Here is a 20,127-nt window from a genome sequence, read left to right as displayed (position 1 = left end):
CTGCTGAAGTCTTGAGAAAACTGAGCTGAGAGAAGATACATGCATTTTCCAAGGTCACCCACCTAGTGAGGGGAGGAGGTAGCCTTGAACCTGGGTGGTTTGGCATCAGCATGGGCGTTCTATGCTGTAGCACAGGGGTCCTCAACCCCCAGGCCCCAGACCGGTACCACACAGCAGGAGGTGAGCTGTGGACAAGTGAGTGAAGCTTCATCTGTATTTACAGCCACCCCACCATCGCTCGAATTACTGCTTGAGCTCTGCCTCCTATCAGATCAGCGGCAGATGGCATTAGATTCTAATAAAAGTGCCAACACTACAGTCAACTGTGCATGCAAGGGATCTAGGTTGCATGCTCTTTATAAGAATCTAATGCCTGATGATCTGTCACTGTCTCCCATCACTCCTAGATGGGACTGTCTAGTTGCAGGGAAACAAGCTCAGGGCTCCCACTGATTCTACATTATGGTGAGTTGTGTAAGTATTTCATTATAAATTGCAATGTAATAATTACAGAAATAAAGTGCATAACAAATATAATGGGCTTGAATCACCCCCAAACCACAAAACTATCCCCCCTCCTACCTCCCTGGTCTGTGGAAAAATTGTCTTCCATGAAATCAGTCACTGGTATCAAAAAGGCTGGGGACCACTGCTATTAGCACCTTCTACTGCCTACTCCTCTTTCCTGTTTCAGTGCCAGAAAAACAGGATCAGAAGCCTGGTACTTCTGAAAGGGCTGTGTTAAAATCAGGACTGGGCAAGTGAGCAGGAATTAGAGGGACCCCCACCTGGAGCTCCTTGGAGCCAGCTCAACGCAGACCAGAGAAGTGGCCATGTGTCTTGAGAGTCATCCTTGCCTCCTTGCCCCAACCTCCCAGGACCAGCTCCTGACAACCAGACTCTTCTGCTCAAGAGCACCCACCTCCGAAGGCAAAGGCACTCACCAGACAACTGAATGCTCCCTGCAAGGAGGGTCTGCCATTTACCAGAGGCCAGGGAAGGAGTGGCCCATTGCAAGGATGCAACGCGTGTTGAAATGTCATGGGACTTTGGGAAAGCAATTGTATCTAAGGCCTTGTCTCAATCATGAGGTCACTTACGGCCTCAGAGATGAGACAGGAAGGGAAAGGGCTTCGGCAGGTGGCCTCAGGCTTGTGTTACAAGCAGCAGATGGCCCCAGAGGTGTCATAGTGGGGCCTACCCATGCCAAGAGGTGTGATAAAGGGAGGGTTGGTGCTGAATTTGGGTCAGATCATTGTGTAAGGGACAGCTATCACCTGAACCAAGGCAGGGAACTCCTTAACATGAGAATTTTGGATACTAACCAGCAGGGGAACTGCAGGGGCACAAGAGAGCCAATGTCACCACACAGACCTCCTAAAGCAGCTGTTCAGGGTGGACACACAGTCGCTCCTGCCCACATTTCATGGGTCACAGCAAGTCATGTGGCCAAGCCCAGTTCAGTGGGGGAGGGAGGCACACCTTGCCCAAAGGAAGCCATATGGAGGGGGGAGGGACAGAAGAGTTGTGAACCAACACTACAATCGGCCCCTCTCTAACCTTTGAGGGACATCTGCCTGCTACCCTCAAGCTCAATTTGTGGGTCCAGCCCAGTCTAAAACCTCTGGGAGAAGCAAATTAAGAAGGGACGGTTCTTACCAATGCAGTTGTCTGTCCCATGTGTGCTGGGCAAAGCACGGAACAGGCGTGGGGACAGAGGTTCTTCAAACTTCCAAGTCAGGTGAGGTGGACGTTGAGATAGGCCCTGGTTTTGCAAGGCTGGTGAAGTGGGATCAGGGACACGTACAAAGTCCCCTCCATGACATCAGCCAGGGGGTTCAGCTTCTCCGCTATAGGCCACAGAGACAATAAACTCCAGAGCACCTGCATGTAAGGAAATTAAATGATTTGTGAGATTGTTTTTAGAATGAAGAAGAGCTATGAGTACTACAGGTTAAATGAAAGCAAAATAATGAGGAAAGCAGGAATTGTTAATAAGCAGCCAATAATATTTACTTATTCAGAACAATGTGGAAGGTAGGTACTACTATTCCTATTGTTCAGAAAAGGGAGCCAGGACTTGGAGAAAACTTACGACTTGCTCAAAAAAAGCTTATGCTTTGTCCCATTAGGGCAAAGACTCACTTTTGTGGATAAAAAGTATTGCCATGGGTAAATAGTCCCTCTGTTCTGCAGATATGATGGCATCGTACCTGCTAGATGACGATGGAAGCACATATGGGGAGCAGAATCACCAGGAATGCACTCCCAGAAAGAATCTGAAGGACGTGTTCGAAACCAAAATGGGGGTTGGAGCAGAGCCTAGAATGAGTCTTGAGTTCTCAACCCCTGGTCTGGGAATTGGTCTTCACTGGTGCCTTCACTGTGGTTGGTTTCAGCTGTTAGTTCTCAACTGAGGGCATAGCTCATGCTTCTGTAAAACGGAAAGTCCCAGCTAGGGCTCTCCTCTGTGGCAAGGCTGTTTTGATAGCAGTGATATCTTCAGAGGACCTTGGTGGGTTGGGGGTTACAGGAGATAATTCCTTTCTACTTGCACGGACACTGTCAGTCCTTAATCCAGATATTTCCAGATGTATAGTCACTTTTCTCTGCAGACAGGCTTCTGTGATCACCAGGGGAAAATACAAATCCATTACTATAATTTGCATAATCTGCCCTTTGATCTGCTGAATTGTTTTCTCCTTAGAAAAATGCTGCTCTGCCTGATTTTTTATTCTTAACCTTTTCCACAGTGAAAATGTTTTCCAGGCTTCAGAAATTTCTTAAGTGGATATGACATAAATTTAAAAAGAGCTCCTTTAACATCACCAGCTTAAGTGCCAGACTGGCCATGTGGCTGGGCTTTTCCTGGGGCTTCCTGGCAGCTGTAACAGAAAAGGCTTGATAGACCACTTAGTAAATGAAGCTGGTAAATCAAATATTCATTCTAAGAACTGTGCCTAAGTACTTAGTACCAATTTTACTACTATTCTGCAATGTACTCAGCACACAGAGAGATGGGACAACTGATTAGCTGGAATTGGGGGACAGGGACCATCCCTCCATTTAATTTCTTTTCTAGTCCTAGACCAGCACAGCACAGAGCCCACAATACTCAAATAGGCAGGTGATAATACATTTTAAAAGTGGACCTTTTCAAACCAACTTTACAAAAGTCACTTTTGAAGTCCTTAGCGACATTTGAAATGGGTATTGGATTATTTCAAAGAATTGTTAATTATGTTAGGTGTTAATAGCATCATAATTATATAAGAAAATCCCCATTTTTTAAAACAGCAAAGCATACCGAAGAAGGTCAGGATGAAAGGATCTGGTATCTAGAATTTGCTTTACAATATTTCAGAAATAAGGAAGGACAGGAGGAAGGAAAGAGGGAAGGAAGGAACGGAGAAAGAGGGAGGGAAGGAAGGAAGATAAGAAAACAAATAAATGAATTATGGCAATTTCCTGATAATATTTGGAATCTGGGTGATGGGTACATGGGGTCATTGTAGACATGCTTTTGTGGTGTTTGGTAGTTTTCATAATAAAACAAGCAGGCCTTCAATACGCCTAAGATACAACAATAAAACAAAACATCTATGTTTCAAGAATGAGACAAGCAGAGAACAACAAGGAGCAAGGACCTAGAGACATAAAAAGATCATTGTTACAACAACTAAGAGGAAAATCTTCACCTGAAATGAATGTACTTCATGGAACAAAGGAAAATCTTATAAAGGGATGGTTTTCTATTCTTAAAGGGATTAAAAAAAAGTATGTCACTTGTTAAACAGAAATATGATGGTAGAAGGGGAGAATAAAACATTTAATAAACCAAATAGCATCATTGTTGGAAGAAATTAAAATCAAAAAATGGCCCTTCAGCAAGTTAAGCAAATGATATAAAAAATAAAAATAGAGAAAAACACTCAAAAAGTTGAAATTTATTAAGAAATAAGAAGAATGTGAATGAAGATGACATTTTTGCTTATCAGAATTGATACTAGCCAATGTTGGTCACCAAAGTACAAGAAATAAACGCTTTAGTTTGGGGCCTATAAATTGGTATAGTATTTTTGAGGAGCCATTTAGCATTATCTGCTAACATTTTAAAGATACACGCTCTTTGGCCTTGTAATTCTACCTCTAGGAAAATATCCTATAGAAATGCTTGCACACACGCAGAATGATACATTCACAGAAATATACAATGCAGCTCTGTAAGTGTGAAAAACTAGTAATCACTTAAATGTCCATCCGTTGGGAGGAGGTTGAATATTCTATAATATGTGCATTTGACAATGACTACTACATAGTCGAGGAAAATAATCACAAATTTGTCAGTACTGACAGGAGAAGAAAGAATTTCACTTTTAAAATTTTCTATTTTTTGACTTTTAATGAAAAGCATGAATAAATCTGTTATTTGTGTAATTTTATTAAAGGTAACACAAAAACATTAAAAATAATCAACAGACATGGAAAATAGAGTCTGGAAATACCGTCCTTTGTAATGGGATCAGAATTGGTAATCAAAGATATAATGCAATTGACTATGACTAAATATGAAAACAGCTCACCATATTCAAGGCAAAACAAACAGAAAATTTCTCAAGACATTCTGGTGGAATGTTCGAGCTTTAAGATGAAAAAGAAAACCCATTATTAGACAAAAATCAGGTTACTTTAATTCAATAAGGATTTGAAGCCATTTCCTTTATACAGTGTTCACTGTTCTAAACACTGGAGATGAACAAGATGAAGACTGTTGATAGGAAAAATATGGTAAACAAGGAAACAAATAAACAAGTCATATGTTGTAATGCAAAAAACTAAAATATGGCAGTGAAACAGAAAAGAATGGCCTTTACTATAATAATGACTAAACATGTCTTTAAGTCTATAAATGTTGAAGACAAATATTTGAGAGTGAGAAAGTTGTCATTGAAAAGAATTATGGATAAACATCTAAAATCAATAAAAAGATATCCTTAGAGATATAAATACACACATTGATGACTCACAGAAAAAGCTGTGAAATATCCCAGATAAAAACGTTTTGGAAAAAAATTATGTTAAAAGGATAATAGAAATAATATAATTTTTAAAAAAATTCTCAAGTTAGATGAGTAAATAATGAGAAATTGGCCAGCAAAAGACAGATAACCCAATGGGAAAATGATCAAAAGACTTGAACAGGCACTTTACAAAAGAGGAAATCCAAATGTCCAATAAACATGCAAAAGGTACTTGACTTCCCTAGTCATTAAAGTGAAAATTAAAGCCACAATGTGGTATAACTGTACCCCTCTCCTCTCCTTTCTAATTTCTCTTCTCCCAGTCTGAGGGGGTAAAAGAAGGTAGGCTAGGGAGATAGAATCATACTTCCTTAGACCCAGATGTACTCTCTCTTTTTAGCTTTTGCTTTTGTTCCTAACTAGTCTTGGAGTGAAGTCATCTCTTACATGACATTTTCTGGATTTTTAATAGACAGGCTATTTTATTTTATTTTATTTTATTATTTTGTTTTGAGATGGAGTCTTGCTCTGTCACCCAGGCTGGAGTGCAGTGGCCCCATCTCGGCTCACTACAAGCTCTGCCTCCTGGGTTCACGCCATTCTCCTGCCTCAGCCTCCTGACTAGCTGGGACTACAGGCGCCCGCCACCACACCCAACTAATTATTTGTATTTTTAGTAGAGATGGATTTTCACCGGATTAGCCAGGAAGGTCTTGATCTCCTGACCTCGTGATCCGCCCATCTCAGCCTCCCAAAGTGCTGGGATTACAGGCGTGAGCCACCGCACCCAACCTAGACATAGCCTTTTAACAATACTTCTCAATTTTTGTTTCCTTACTGGTAAACTGGTTTGTCTCTCTTTGTACCCAGCCCACTATTCTAGCCAGTTGTGTGGTGTGCTGGTGAGGGATTAATAACTAGATGTCTAAAATGTATGCATGTAGATATAAGTTCATTGTAAATTTACTGCTATAAAAATATGCAGCAAATATTTACAAATAATGCCAAATCCTATAATACTCATTATTATAAATTTCTTATACCAATTTATTCTCACAGAATAGTTTATTGATTTTTTTTTCTGCCAAACTTTTATGTAATATCTGTAGTCAACCTGTTCTTGAATGAGAGTAGTTCTGACATAAATGTTGGTTGATATTTTCATTCATGTTAACAAGTAAAAAAGAAATGAAACAACAATGAAGCTCCACTAGCTTGTTCATGATGTGAGTGACTTCTTTGCTGAATTGCTGAGTTTTCTGATAATGAAAGAATATATCCTCAAGTTTTTGGGCTATTCACAATATGATGGCTACAGACATAACACGCTTTCATGTTTAATCTTCATTGAGTATTAACATTTCCTCTATCATATCTTTAAGACTAAATAATCAACAAAACAATAAGTCAAGCCCTGGTTCATAGCATTGGCCAATGTCCATGGTGTAAGTACTCCCTCCATGGCCAATTCCAAGCTACCGATGTGACCTGACAGATCACAACCCTGGAAAGAGGTTCCCAGTGGTCACCGTCAAACAGTGTTTCCACCATCAAGAGACAATGAACGTAGACAAGAGCACTAATAATAGTAAACAGTAGCAAGATAATTAGGAAGTGATAAGGTTTAAGTATTTATTGCAGTTGCTTTTAATAAAATGAATCTAATTGTGAATTTTTATGATTTGCTTTTTAATAATGCCTTAACAACCAGTTTGCAAAACCCCTGAAAATCTAACAATTGGCTCTTGGATCTTTCATTGTGCTCTCGATTGCCCCACATAGTGGCAGGAGAAGGAGAAAAAAATTAGTCAGATATGTGTCACAATTGAGGCTGGAGTTCAAGCGGTATGGAGGACGTACATTAAGAGAAAGATTGAGGATAAAGCGAAAACAGAGGGGCTTCCGTGTCACTCCCCACTGAGGACTTGGGGAGGAGAATGCATGGTCCTGCAGAAGATCCAAGACCAGTACTCTTAGGATGCCCCTGGCTCCTTCCGGGTGTGGAGGGCAGTGAGAAATTCCTGCCCATGCCTGTGGGGGTACTCAGGGGTCATGGAAGTTTGACCAGGAAGTTTCCAGGAGTGGCCAGGGTAGGGAAAAGGACCCCATAGGCAGATACAGGCCAAACACCTAAGCTAAAGCCAATGGGCAGCATTGTCAGACTCAGGAAAAATGCACTAGGGAGGCTGAGATAGCACCGGTTGGTTGGCAGAGAGAGCTACTGGGCCATGACCCAGCTGAGAACAGCCAGAGATGTGGGCAGCAGTGGCAGAGACAGAGCCAGACCAGGGCCACCAGACCATGCATGCCAAGGGCAACTCTAGGCCTAAGCTGCCCTTTCCCATGGAGCTGCAGTATCATTTTCATCCTTCACTCTCAGAAACCACCCAGAGGGGAGCAGGGAGGGAGGGGACATCAAAGACCAAGTGATGGGAAAGAGCCCAAGGTACCCCTGAGACTGCCCAGAGGATGGGTGAGGGCATTTAGTAGGTGATACAAAAATGTAATTTCTTCCCTGCTACTCAACTCCTACTGAGTGCAAAATCTACAAAGGAAATCTGGTCTCCTTATTTTTCTTTTACTCTAGTAAATGTCAGGTTGTAATGCCACAATAGACTCTTCACTGGGGACTTGGAAATCCTATATAAAAACCAAGTATTTATTCCCAGTTGCTTCTGGATTTAAAGAGCACCTCATTCTAGAAGGATTTCTGGTGAGGGTTTGAGGCAGTGTTTGTGGTGGGAGCCATGAAGGCCGGGCTGGATGTGTGGCAGGGTGAGCTGTGCCAGGCACTGACAGCTCAGGGGTCCCCTTCCCTGGGGGGCCCTTAGTGCTGGGGATGCAGGTCCCCTCTACAGGGAATTGCATGTGTGATGCAGGGAAGAAGGGATGGTCAGCTGGGGATGACTTGAGAGAGTCAGAGCTCTGTTGGACACAATACAAACAACCATGGGTGCAGGTCTGCAGGCTGGCCAAGGATGGCCGCAACACCCACTGAGGTTTGAGGTTTCTCTCCTCCTCCCCACTGTATTTCTCAGCAGTGCCATTAATGAACTCATTGATTGAGTGCCCTAGGGACTTCCTTCTCTCTCCTTTCATCTCCACAGTGGCCCTGGGGCCCACAAATCCAGGGCAGAATAGCTTCGGTTTTCCACTTTCTTAGAGTTGCCAGGGGCTTCAAACTCCCTAACTTGCTTGCTCAACTCTTGCTTCCATCCTGTGAAAACTCACATTTCCCCAGGGCCGCATGGGCAGGCGGTGGGAAGTGCCCGTTTTCCATCCAGAAATTATTGACTTGCTTTGAGAATTCTTCAAAGGAAACTTTCTCACACTTGGCAATCTAATGAGTTTGCTTATTTACTCCAGGGCTTTATAGGAGGTGCAAACCCTTCTCATCAAAATCACATGTGGACTTAGAGTATTGCTATATTCGGATTTTCAGTCAGTTTTTTTTTTTTTAATACTAAGCGTGGTTTTGCAGACAGCTTTGTAGGTGGCACCAGCCGCATCACCCACGTTTTTCACTCTGTCCTTGATCAGGCTGGGGTGTTGTACCTCCTGTCATGCGAGGAATGCTGGACACCCGAGACTCAGGCAGAGCATGGTGGAGCTTCCTGGGAGAGAAACAAGAGACTCGGAAATTCCCAAGGCCAAGCTATCACATCTGCTCGGCATTCCCCTTCAGCTGGAATTCTCGGGAACGGCTGTGGGCTTTGTTAGAATACCCATGGCTAAGGGTGCTTTGCAGACCTCGTGAGCTGAGATTGATTTTCTGAAACTGTGCTGGGGCAGAGGTTCCAGGGTGTTTCCTGGGGTCTCTGGTGACACCCCGGTGAGTGCTCTCCTCCTCCAGCCGTGCCCACCCAGGGGTGGTGTGTTCATCCACTTCTTACACAATGCTGTGTGTTGCTGTCTTGGTTGCCACCTTCCCAACCAATGTTCGAGTCAGGTGGACCCTCATGGAAAAGGCACCAGTGGTCGCAGACTGGCATTGCTCCCTGTCCCACCTCAATGTTGCAAATGTTCCCTGCCCAAATGCCTGCTGTGCAGTAGGAAAACCTACGTGACACCCCGCTCATGTGAACAAGAAAGAAATGATTTCCTCCTTTTGTTCTTTTCTTGGAAGTAGAACCAGAATTGGTCCCATTTTGACTTTGCTGTACAAGTGACTTAGGGTCCCATGGGTGAGTTGGACCTCTTGACGAAGATCTCACTGTGAAGAAAAGTGTTTTTTCTTCTTACCCTTGTTCCAGATTGATTCCCAGACTTTCATGATAGAATTAGAGTCATTTCAGTGGAAGCGTCTTTGAAGACACCTGGGTTGATGGCGGATTGATAGGAATTGTGGGTATCTCTGAGTAAAAATGTATTTCCTTACTAGGGTCCCGCTTAAGAAGTTATACATGTTCAGGGACTATGGGCATTAACTAATGAGGGAGGAGCAATGCCTGTGCGATCCAGCCAGCTACAAACCAATCGGCAGGGTATTGAGTTATAGTTAGGACTAGAATGCCAAACCATAGCGGATGTGTAGAGAGACCTACGATGGGTCATTCCCAGGGAGTGAAGAGCTAGCTCAAATAAAGGACGATAGGGAAGGAGTAGAGCACGGAGCAGGAGAAGGCTTTTCAAGATACATACCTGGCATAGAACTCATCTGTAGCAAATATAAAGAACTCTCACACACCAATAAGAAAAAGGGAAAACCCAGCAGAGAGTGGGTAGAAGATGTGACTGAGTGTTTCACAAAGGGGATATTCAAATGGCCCATGCACGAGAAGATGCTCACCTTGATGCGTTGTCAAGGAAACGCCACAGAAAACCACAGGAGATGCTGCAACACATCCACCAGAATGGCTCAAACAAGGACGACAGGCAAGACCCAGCATTGATGAGGATTTGGAGCTGTTAAACCTCTCATACACTGCCACTGGGGGTGTAAGTGGCACCACCAGTTTGGAAACTGAATGTCCACACACCCCTTTGTATCTTATTCCCTAGCAATTCCACTCTCAGGTAGGTATCCAGCAGAAATGCATATGAATGTTCACCAAAGACATATGCACAGAAATGTTCATAGCAGCCATAGTCATATCAGTAACAAAGTGGAACCAATCCAAGAGTCCATCAAGAAAAGATAAATACAGTAAAATCTCATACAGTCATAGAAATGGACAAATCAGAACAATTCACCACAACAACATAAATGAAGCTTGCAGATACAACTTTAGACATCAGAAGCCAGACACCAAAGATATACTATATGATTCTATTTATGTTAAGTTCAAAAGTAGGCGAAACTGGTCTATGGTGTTCAGAATCTGAATAATGGGAGAAGGGGGCTAGTTAACAAAAGTGGACATGAGAGGGGTAATTCTGGGTTGCTGGCAAGGTTCTGTTTCTTCTTTTAATTGACATAAAATATTTTAAAATATTTATGATGTACATGTATTTGTTCTATGCATAGAATGTGTAATGATCAAGTCAGAGTATCTGGGGCATCCATCACCCTGAGTATTAATCATTTCTATGTGTCGATAACATTTCAAGTTCTCTTTTCCTTTTTTTTTTTTTTTTTTAAGGCGGAGTCTTGCACTGTCACCTGGGCTGGAGTGCAGTGGAGTGATCTCAGCTCACTGCAACCTCTGCCTCCCAGGTCCAAGCGATTCTCTTGTCTCAGCCTCCCGAGTAGCTGGGATTACAGATTCCCCACCACCACACGCGGCTAATTTTTTGTATTTTTAGTAGAGACGGGGTTTCACTATGCTGGCCAGGCTGGTCTCGAACTCCTGACCTTGTGACCTGCCCGCCTTGGCCTCCCATAGTGCTGGGATTACAGGCGTGAGCCACCGCACCCGGCCTCAATTTCTCTCTTCTAACTACTTTGAAATACACTATACGGTTGCTATTGTCACTCTATTCTGCTATCAAATATTGGGACTTATTTTTTTCTATCTAACTGTATGTTTGTACCCACGAATCAACCTTTTTTTATCCCCTCTCCCTCTCACCCTCTTCCCAGCCTTTCATATCTGGCATCCTATTCTCCACACCCCGCTCCTTTTTTCCTGTAATGAGCCAGATAATATAGCATTCTATTCTCTATCTCCATGAAATCATAGTTTTTTTGTTTTGTTTTTCTATTTTTCTTTTTTTTTAGCTTCTGTATATGAGCGAGAACATGAAGCATCTGTCTTTCTGTGTGTGGCTTATTTCACTTAACAATAACCTCCAGTTTCATCCATGTTGCTGCAAAAGACATGATTTCATTCTTTTTTATGGCTGAAAAGTATTCCGTTGTGCGTATATACCGCATTTTCTTTATCCCTTTGTCCGTCAATGGACACTTAGGTTGAGTCCATGTCTTTGCTATTGCGAATAGTGCTGCAATAAACATTTGATGCAGCTATGTCCTTGATATACAGATTTCTTTTGCTTTGGATAAATACCCAGCTGCTTCTTCATCTAAGTGACATTCTGTTGATGATCTGCGGGTTGGTTGCATGAGTGTGTTTACTTTATGAGATCCATTTATCTGTTTGCTTATTATATGTGCATCTTTCTGCATGTGTGTTATACTTTAATGAAACTGTATTTAATGAAATTTTATTTAAAAATGGGAAAAAGAAAGAACGAAGAGGGGCTTGCTGGTTCTTAGGTGGATAATCATTCATAAGCCCTAAATCTCCTATGAATTAAGACCTACTAAGAAATAAGACACAGGAGCTATAGAGATTGAGTTTTAAAGCCAACAAGAGATTTTGTTCATCTGTTGTTTGTTGTCTGAGAGGCAAATTTATATTGGAGAGTTCAGTTTGGATTTATGGCTCCTACTGGACTTCTTGTCAGCCTCTATCCCAAGCCAGTCCTTGGGCTGACTCACATGGAGGAGGATTGAGGTCTGCAGAGTAAGAAGAGTCAGACTGTCGGCTGGATCACCACTGGGTGCTCTGCCTGACAGAGGGAGAAGGGCATCCTGACCCACACCTGACCCTAGTGTGCTTGCTGCAAAGTGGGGAGCTGAGGTCAGCCACAGTGGCCTGTTCCCCTCTCGAGTCTCACCAGTCAGAGAAGTCTTTGGGACAAGTGAGTGAATTGGGATGAGGAAGAAGGCCAGGAGAGGTTCTTCCAGGTAAAGGCAGAAATACTTCCAAAGGCTGTCCTAGAGACTCACGCACCTGAAGGAAGGCGGACAGACAGAGGGCAGGTCAAAGAAAGCTCTTCTTGATTTCACTCCTGCCAAGCGTTAGTGCCATGTGTCCAAAAGCAGAGCCTCCAGCCCTACACTGGTTTGGAAAAAATCTCTTAGTGGTATAGTGGTAGCTTAGATTCAGGGTCCCAGACCTTCACCCTCTTTCTGTAATAGATCATACAGCCAAAACTTGTTCCATGTGATTCCTTGGTGTCTCCTGGTGGAATATGTGGAGGACAATCTATCTTGGGTTGATTTAAAGGTTTGTCACATGACTTGCTTTCTTGGCCCCTAGAAAGTCAGCAGACAAGAAGCTAACAGTCCTCACTCACACCCATGTGGTTTAGCTTGGCTTCTTGCCCTTCTGCCATAAAAGTGACATCCCCTGCTAGCTGCTGTTCTGAGAGGTATGAGGGGATTCAGTGAGTGGACCTAAGCCATGCCCACAGACTGGAGCCAAGCCCAGTCAATCCCAGCTGAGCCCAGCAGGGCCACAACCTGCACACGACTCTGTGAATGAAAAATAAAGCCTGAGGTTCTGGTTCTGTTTGTTACACAGCATTTTTGCAGCAATAGCTGTCTGATGCAAAGACAAAAAGTCAAACACAGATGTTTCCTGTATCAGAGAGTGACATCTGAAATATACCCATTATCTTGTAAAACTTAGGAAGTTATAATGACACCCTGGTCACCAGGTCTTAGATTTGGGTTGCTTTTTGCACATTTTGAATATATAAAGGCTTGCAATTTTCACTTCTCTTTGAGCCTCATGCCCTGGCACCTGGGTGCTGTGTTGAGGGTGGGCTGCTTAGCAATGGCACCTGGGGCCATGCTGCAGCTACCACCACCACTTGCCCCTGCCAGTGAAATCTAACAGCTAGAGGTTATTTTGTCTCTCCTTCTCAGCATCTATTTTGGCCCGAGACTCCCGCTCAGCAGATGCCTGAACAGCAGCTGCTGTTGATGATTGTGAGATGCCCAGTGGCCTGGTGGGACCAAGGTTTCTGCCGTCTGCTCTTCTCCAAACCTGCCTGTGCTCAGCGTGGACTCTGCAGACCTGGAGGTCCAGTGCAGGGGTGGGCTGGGCCTGGAGTTGTCTCTTCTGGTTCCAGCATCATCCTGAAACTTCTCTAGCTGCTGCCCCAGGTCTCGTGGTGCCCATGTCACCCGTGTCCCACATGTAAACCTCAGGTAAGGATAATTTTGGTCTTTAGATTTTCCTGAATGTCATTCAACTTTATTCCTCCATTTCCCTCTCCAAAATGGCTCTTCACACGCTCCATTTGTTCCTTAATACAATCTATGTCCCATGGGGAAAGCTGTGCTCCCATTTCCAAAATCCAGAATCATAACGACACATTTCTGGATTTCAGAGCAAATGGGGGAAGCCACGTCATGACTGGATAAGCCCCCTTTCACTTTAGATGAAGGTCAGACAAGATGAAGAGGAAAATACCAAAATATCTCCTAGTATAGATACTGCCCTGGCTATGGAACCAGGGAGAACTCCCAGAAGCATCTGCTTGCCCACCTGCTCTGCCTGGCTGGGCTACAGAGACTCTCTTCTGGTTTTCTAGTCCCTGCTGTGGCCCAGGTGGAGCTGGGAAAGTCAGGCCAAGGTGAGACCTGGGCACACTGGCGTCCTCGCCTGTCACTAAGGAGCCCCAGCACCATCCCTCTGACACCACCAAGGTCAAGGGACTGAGCTTCCTAAAGCAGTAATGCTGAAAGCCACTGCCCTGGCCCAGCCTCAGGCTTCTCTCTCCACCTGTGAATTCTGACCAGCACATGTCAATCCTTTCCAGCCACCTCTCCGATTTAGTTCACTGTCAAATCCCAAACCAGTTGGCGGGCAGACAGAGGATTCAGACATACAGACATAATAAATCAGTCTTTCTCCTGCTAAAGCTGGCTGGGAGACCTGAACTTTACTTGGGGCCACGGACTGGCTTCCAAACCTCTTGGCCTTTGTCAGAAGTGCAGGACAATGACACCAGAGAGGGTTGGGGTTGGCTGAGCAAACTCGCTTACCCAGGGCTTCCAGAAGGCAGGTGGGGCCCGAGCCCACCATGCTGAGCACGGGGAAGCAGTGACACAGAAGAAGACCCCTCCCTTCTTTACAGGCACGAGGAGGGAAACAGAGAGAACCCCAGCAGCTGAGCGGCCCACACAGGCTCCCTCCTCCTCTCAGTCTCACCCTGCAGAGAGGCACACGACAGTGGGGTGGAGAGAAAGGTGCAGGCCTCTCCCCTCTGTGGGAAATTGAGGACTAGGAATTGACCTACGGGGTCAGTTGGTTTACATACATTTCATACCGTGTTTCCATATGGCACATACAGGGTTTGAATAGGGCTTTTCCCCCTACATTCCTGTCCTTCCTGGAACCTCTCAGAATGTGGCTTTCTTTGAAAATAGCATCATGGCTTGCTGTATTTGGTTCAGATTAGGTCATTCTGGAGTAGGGTGGGCCCTGATCCAATGGGACTGGTGTCCTTATAAGAGAAGGAGAGATGCCTAGAGGAGCACAGGGCGGACACCATGCCTGGCGGAGGTGGAGGTGGGAGTGCGCATCTCCTAGTCAAGGAGCTCCGGGGACTGACTGCAGCTCCAGAAGCCTGGAGAATGGAACACGTTCTTCCCTGGAACCCCCAAAGGGAGCGTGGCACTGCCAGCCTCTCGGTTGCAGGCTCCTGGCGGGACAATCAGGCTCCATCTGCGGGACAATCAGTTTGTTGTTTGAAACCATCGGGTTTCTGGTGTTTTGTTGCAGCAGCCCTGGGGAATGAAGACACCTCAACAGCTCAGTTGTTTAGGCCCAGCTCACCGGAGTCGAGTTCACTCCCACTCAGGAAAACACTGAGAAAGAACAAGGAGATGGAGGAGGAGGCAGAGGAGGAGGAAAGATGTGACTTGCCCAACCAGTTACTCCTGAGTGCCCTGCTGGTCTCTAAAAGCAGAACATGCTGCTCTGGGAGACAGAATGGAGAAGCTGCAGACACTTGTGTGTGTAGAGATGTGAACGGTGTGACAGGAGAGTCGCGGCTGTTCTCGGCTGGACACTGCTGACACTTGCTGGCTCGATGAGGTGTGCAGGTCACCTGTCCCCCGTGAGCCCCAGACTCCTCGTCTACAGGATGAAGGCGGTAAGAGCCCACAGTGTAAGCTGATTGTGGGAATCAAATGAGATGCTCAGGTAACGTGCTTCGCGGTGTTCTGCTCACATGAGCATTCAGGTCATGGAAGATGATTGTGGAGCTACCACTGGGTATGAAGTGAGATGCTGGGGAAACAGCAGATACGACACACAACTTCTACCAGAGAAACTTATGTGTAAGGACATACTATTCGATAAAAGTGGCATTTTGAAGCAATAAACAAGGGAGGAATTGTTCAACCAACTGTTGGGGGAAAATTAGCTGACGATTTGGAATTTAAAAACGGTGTATGCCAAACTTTAAACCCGATGTTAAAATACATTCCAGAACTATTCAAAAATTAAATGTAAAAATCCAAACCGAATCAACTTATTTGTTGATATTGCAATGTAGAAAAGGAAGAAAAATAAAGTTCGACTGCATTAAATCTGCATAAAAACAGAAGAAAAAACTATAAATTGAGGAAAATATCTTAGAAATGATTTACACACAAACAACTAGTAAACACATGAAAGTCTCATACAAATCAGTTAAATAAACTAAAATACCTGTAGGTGTGTCGGCACCACACTATCTATGAAGACTTTTGTGGTGCCCATGGAAATGGGCCTCTCAGCTCTTCAGCCACGGGGACAATCACTGACCAAGGGCACTCAGTCACCACATTATTTGGTCACCAAGTCTGTCACTGGTTTGCAGTGAGGCCACACTTGTTGCAGGCTGTTCCCAGGCAGAGACGGAGGCGGCAGGGATGCTAAGTGTCTCCTAAAACAAAAATGAAATCTTTAAGAATTAAAGTTCGTTTTGCTCAGAGGTCTTCCTAAGGGCAGGTCTTTCAGAGTGGTTCTGTCAGCCACTGCCAAAGCAGCATTGTGGCTCACAGTTGATGTACAGGGGCTGAAGGTTCAGTCCGTGCAAAATCACATCAAGGTTTGGGTGCAAGAGGACACCTGGTCATAGTTTCCAGAGGCACAATGACAAAGCCTTCAGACATTACTTGACGTGCAGGAAAAGGCATCATTCAGCTTTTGAGGAAGAGGGTGATCTGGGCGAGAGACCTGGGGGCTGTGTGCCCTATCCTGTTTTGTCTTCAAAGCATCTTTCCAGGGAGCTGCACATCGTCTCAGAGTCAGGGGCTTTGTGAAGTGACGCTGGCAAGCAGAAATGAGCAAAGGTGGCTTCTTACGGTTTGCTGCTTTGTCTCACTGGAGGCAGACTGTGCCCGGGGTACGTGGGACTCCTCTGATTGACAATATTAACTCCAGGACTTCCCGACAGCCTCGCTGGACTCCACCAGACTGCACTGCAGCTGAGGGTGCTGTTTCTCAAGCCCTCCTCCTTCCTTCCCTCCCTACCTCCTTCGCGTGGGTCACACCTTCATTACCTTCCGGCAGCCCCCCAGTCTTCCCAGCACCCTCCCAGGATCCTCACGGGGCAGAGCCTTTGTGAATTTCTTGTGGGGCTGAACCCAGCTTGGCGTCTGTCTCTCAACAGACACAGACTCACAAATTTTTAACAAACCACTACTGGTTTAACAACAATGAGAAAAAAATATTCAACCCCTATAATATTCAAATATCCCATTCAAGTTGCAATCACTATCATGATGAAAGTTTTGCTGGTTGGTTTGTTTTTTAACTAGACTACCCCTGGCTGGATTTTTTTAAGGAGCTAAACATGCTCCTATGTTGCTGGGGGAAACTCAAAGTTGCTCAGATGTTGTGAGAAAAAATTAGCAACTGTACCAAGAACCTTAAAAATGATCACATTTTTGACTCTGGTGTTTCATGTTGAGAAAACTCTCCTAAGCCATATAAATACTTATAAATAGGGACTAAAAATAGCTAACATTTTTTATTGGTTTTGGAAAAAATAAGCAGTCATTTAACTTAATGTTGGCAACAAAGTGGAAAGGGTTCTGATATGATGGGGCGTGTGGCAGCTCTGGAGGCTGCTACATGAACCTCCTTTCAAGGAAGACCCTGGCGTGGAACACATAACTTACTCCTCTATCTGAATGTAGGTTTATGCCCATTAACCACCCTGTTGTTGCCCACCCGTTGCCCCTGCCCCTGCCCCCGGCCTCTGGAAACCATCAGTCTACTCTCTACCTCCATGAGATGAACTGTTTTAGCTACCACATATGAAAGAGAACACATTATATGCATGTAACAAAATGATGCAGGTATCCCATAAATACGCACAAATATTATGTATCAATTTTTAAAAAGATGCAGTGAGCACTCATTTTTTTAAAAAAGAGCCTGCTCAAGGGGTGGTGAGCTGGTAACTTCCAGCCTTTAGCAACTTCCGGTCAACGCCAGGTTTTTGGCTGAGGCCAGGCTCACTGCAGGTACTGAGGCCTAGGCCCATCCACCCGGTGTGGACCCCCTCCTCGCCAGCAGTCCTTGCTCGGGAGGGCTCTGCGTCTTCCTCAGATCTGCAGTGTCCATGTGGTCAGGAGTCTGCCCGTAGCCAGTGCTGTCTCCTCACCTCATCCTTTCGCAGATGTCAGGTCTCCACGACAGCTGAAAGTCTCTTCCTACTCAGCCTTGCTTCCTCCCTCTTTTATGTTCCACAGGACACGTCTATCGGGTAACCATTTTGAGAACTCCCCCTTGGCTTGGCCAGAACTCTCTTGGAACTGGGCTGCAGTCTGAGACAATTCCCACCTGCTCCTCTTTCCTTCTCTCTTCTTCACTGGGGGGTCAGACCTGCCCTGGTCTAAGGTACTCCCTCTACCTCTGGCTCCCATTCCTTTATCCTGCAGTCAGTCTCAGGCTGTCTGGGCGTCAGCCTCTAGTGGACCCAGGCTAACACACCAAACTTCCAAAGACTGGACCCTGAGGCTGTTGCCTCCCCGGCCTGCAAGTCAGGGCTCTTTGGGTCTCAACAGTCTATTTTTCAAAAGTGTGCTTTGTTGCTGGTGAAACTGCAAGAGTTCCACCAAAGTACCAGCTCCAGCTGCCTGCAGAGCACTGTGGACCCCTTCCACCCAGGGATCAGTGGTGAAAGAGGACTTACCGTCTTGGCAGAGGTCATGGGCTCTGGTCTTTGGAAGAGTCAAGACTGCTTTGAACACAGTAGGGTCAGGAGGGATCCATGAGGAACTCAGGTGATGCACTTGTGTGAACTTCTTAGTGTTTTCTTGATCCATTGTGATGACAAATGGAGGCACGCAGCAGCCCCAGCCTGAGAAGGGATGCGATCCCGAACTCTTCCTCCTGGGATGCTGGTCTGGGTCGCACCACCAGGTAAGCCCCCTAGACCTGCCGAGTGGATGGTGCAGGGTGAGGTGAATTTACAACAGATAGTGGAGGAGGGTGAAAAGGAGTACCACTGGCACCCTCCTTCTGCTCACAAAGAGAAGCCCACTGGAGCCCTGCAGGTGCAGGTCCAGCACATGTATGGAGAAGCAGAGGGCCAGGGAGCAAGGGATGGGCTGCAGCGTCCGTGAGAAAGCACAGCAGACATCTCCCTGCAAGAGAAAACTTGCCATTCAGCTGCAAGGGTGCAGTGGGCTCCAGCCAGTAGCTGCTCCAGCCCCCTCCCCACTCCTTCCAGGCTGCCCCCAGACACTGACTGAGCACAGCTGGGCACTGGAGCCTGGCAGTTTCTACCCAGTGCAGGAACTCCTCCCTGTGTGGTTGGCCGAGACCTTGTCAGAGCTGCACTGCATCTGCAGGCGCTCCCTGTCCAATCCACCTCTCCCTCATCGCTCACCGAGGCCAATTCCCAGCAATCCAGCAATCCTCTGGAGTCCTCACTCCATCTCAGCATCTGCCCCTTGGAGGACCCAACTGGCGCATTAAGCACAATAAATGAGGGAATGAATAAAGAGACTTTCTTCAAACACCAAGTGTGAGGATGGCCCATCGGGAAACACCGATTTCAAGAAATGGAGTCAATGTTTCCAAGTGGGAAACTTAAGGTTTCACTTAAACAGGCAGAGATGGAGGTTTTTTTGGTTTTTTTTTGTTTTTTTGGTTTTTTTTTGAGCAGGATTACATTTTTCATACAACTTTGGTGTATATTAACAGTTGCAGCAATTTGATTGGTTAGGCAGTGTTTCTTTTTGGGAACGGTACATTTAACATTTTTGACAGAGGAAGTACTAGTCATGGGCTTTCCGTTATCTGGTCTAAGCAAAGCAGGGCAACAAAAGGGGAAGTTAATCTATCACAGGGCTCATTAATTAAGAAGGCAGGAGGTTTTCACCCCTGAAGTCATTCAGCTCTCTCTGGTCATTGTACAGAACAAGAAAAATAAAAAAGCAAGGGAATCTATGATCTGAAAAACAGACGTGATAACCGTCTGTGACTCAGATCACAGTCGCGTCTCTCTCGAGGCTTAAAGTGTTTGAGGGGTTTCAACAGCTTTTAAATTGTATTTATTTTCACACTTATGAAGCAGACATTATTCTTCCCATTTTACAGACTGGAAAGCTAAGTCTCAGGAAGGTTGAACAATTCATCCAAGGTCACAGAGCTGGAAAGTAGTAGAGATTTAGATTCAGACGTACTTGACTTCTGATCTAACTTTCTTGAGCACCGTGCTTCCCAAATGTCCACCCACACACCACCTCCACCATCCTGGTCACATCTGCCCACGTCTGCCTACTGTGAGTCTTTAGTTCAGGGTCAGGTACCTCTTTCTGAAAAGGGCCGTATTGTAAGTATTTGACATCGTGTCCCACATGGTCTCTGTAATCTATTTATCTCTTTAATTTTTACTCTTTTAAAAAGAAAAAGTATTCTTA

The 20,127-nt window shown here is 45.2% G+C and overlaps 1 long non-coding RNA gene across 1 annotated transcript; it reads right to left on the bottom strand.

Annotated features, from left to right (window-relative positions):
- Window positions 1–1,812: 1,812 nt before the first annotated feature.
- On the bottom strand, window positions 1,813–18,473 carry LOC116269213. Its single transcript, XR_004176670.1, has 4 exons — window positions 18,393–18,473; window positions 15,917–16,133; window positions 2,214–2,623; window positions 1,813–1,884 (listed from the first exon to the last, which is right to left on the bottom strand). It is a non-coding gene; the product is annotated as an uncharacterized LOC116269213 (long non-coding RNA).
- Between the last annotated feature and the right edge of the window lie 1,654 nt (window positions 18,474–20,127).

This window comes from Papio anubis, chromosome 10 (genome assembly GCF_008728515.1).
Source record: "Papio anubis isolate 15944 chromosome 10, Panubis1.0, whole genome shotgun sequence".
NCBI lineage: Eukaryota > Metazoa > Chordata > Mammalia > Primates > Cercopithecidae > Papio > Papio anubis.
The sequence above is the reverse complement of the archived record's forward strand: the minus strand, read 5'-3'. Positions and strand labels throughout refer to the sequence as shown.